The sequence below is a fragment of the Schistocerca nitens genome, chromosome 12 (assembly GCF_023898315.1).
Source record: "Schistocerca nitens isolate TAMUIC-IGC-003100 chromosome 12, iqSchNite1.1, whole genome shotgun sequence".
Taxonomy (NCBI): Eukaryota; Metazoa; Arthropoda; class Insecta; order Orthoptera; family Acrididae; genus Schistocerca; species Schistocerca nitens.
In genome coordinates this window covers 10,812,822-10,814,997 of record NC_064625.1, presented here as the reverse complement: position 1 = coordinate 10,814,997, position 2,176 = coordinate 10,812,822, and positions in this window count along the sequence as shown.

Here is a 2,176-nt window from a genome sequence, read left to right as displayed (position 1 = left end):
ATAAATAGTTTGGACAAGAAGAGAATAGAAGCTTTCGAAATGTGGTGCTACAGAAGAATGCTGAAGATTAGATAGGTAGATCATATAACTAATCAGGAGGTATTGAATAGAATTGGGGAGAAGAGGAGTTTGTGGCACAACTTGACGAGAAGAAGGGAGCGGTTGGTAGGACATGTTCTGAGGCATCAAGGGATCACAAGTTTAGCAATGGAGGGCAGCGTGGAGGGTAAAAATCGTAGAGGGAGACCAATAGATGAATACACTAAGCAGATTCAGAAGGATGTAGGTTGCAGTACGTACTGGGAGATGAAGAAACTTGCACAGGATAGGGTAGCACGGAGAGCTGCATCAAACCAGTCTCAGGACTGAAGACCACAACAACAACACTGTACAGTTTGTAATGGATTCTGATATAATTCCTGCTTTGTTCTACATGATATTCTTATCCCACTAGTCAACCACCCAGGCTACCTTCTACTGCTAGTACGCCGTTTAGAAAGCAACTCTCGAAGAGTATAAGGAATGTGTTAAGGAAATCATTATATTTGCCATCATTGTTATCGGCACTATAAACATCCTGCCACTTTTGTTCCTTAACGAGTTTTAAAAAACTCTGTTGCCGTTGGATTAACTTTTCTACATAATTTGTAATTATGTGTGACATTTGTTTGAGTACAAAAGCCTTTTAGTGTTAAAATTTGTGCATCGTGCTCTGAAAGTCCATACACTATTTTACTAACAGAATGCCCATCTGGTAATGAAGAATGAATAAAAATGTTGTCTATAGCTGTGCTACTGTTTCCTTGCACCCTAGCTGAAAATAGCACAGTTTGCATCAGATTATATAAATTTAGGAGATCTACCTTTGTCTTGCACAATCATATACAAAATTAAGATTGAAGTCACCATATACAACTAACCTGTTGTACTTCCCATAAAATGAAACAGAACCCTCTCTAGCTTGAGCAGAAATGTTCTGAATTCACAGTTAGGGGGGCCTATTAATAACTATAACTAAAAGTTCAATGTAACTAAATTCAACTGCCCCTACACAACATTCGAATACCTGTTCTGTGCAGTGCTTTGATACATCTATGGACTCAAATGGAATACTGTTTTTTATGTACATACCCTCTCAACCACTCCACTCAGAACTTCTTGAAAAAAAGCCAATTAATCTGTATCCTGGCAAAGGAAGCCTCTGAATCGTCACATTATTTAAGTGGTGCTCCGATACACCAATAATTTCAGAGTCAATATCTATAATCAGTTCACTAAATGTTGTCTCTAATACTTCTTATATTTTGATAAAATATGCTGATTTCTTCACTACTTGGATACCTGACCTGCTTTGAAGGTAGTTTCTTTGTTAGAGAGATTTCCTTTAAGCAGGGATACCAAGCAGTCGACTTCAATATAAAAGTGGTGCAGCTCTAACACCAACTAGTACAGGCATTTTCACCACCGCCCACAACACTGTCACCTGTAAACTTTGCCAACTTTCCTTTCCCATACCTGCTGAGGTGCAGGCCATTCCTATTGATAGATTCAACTGGCACCGCTACAGTGGGAGCTATGCCCTTCCCCATCAGTACCTTCTCTAGCCCCACGTTACCACGCCTAACAGCAGCATTAAGATGACGCCCATCATGATGCTGAAGCAGCTGCAAGAAGTGCACATTTGTGCCACCAGTTTGGGTACCTCTCTTTTACAGGTCACCATCTACATCACAATCCCCGTCCCTATCAAGACTATTCTCAGCGCCACCCACAATCAATACCTGATCCTCTCTCGTAAAATTCCTGCTTGACTCCCCAAAGTTAACAGTCACTTCTTGCAGCTGCTGGCCTACACTTCTGCCATGTGAACTACCTAATAGCAGTCTATTTGAAACTGCGACTGCTTAAAATCCTTTACTACTGAGGTCTGCTGCATGTTTCGTACACCTACAGCGGCAAGAGGCTCCTCTCAACTGAACTCTAGCATCTGGTCAAATCTATTGGTGATACGCAAGGTGCGACTGAATTTCTCCTGCTCCAAGCAACCTTCTTACCAACTGCCAGTTCCCATTCCCCAGCACCACTCACCCTCCCCATTCAATCTATTTCTTCCAGAATTTTAGAACTGCAAGTAAAGGGCACAGATGTTACGTTCTTGCCCCTCTATTAACTTATT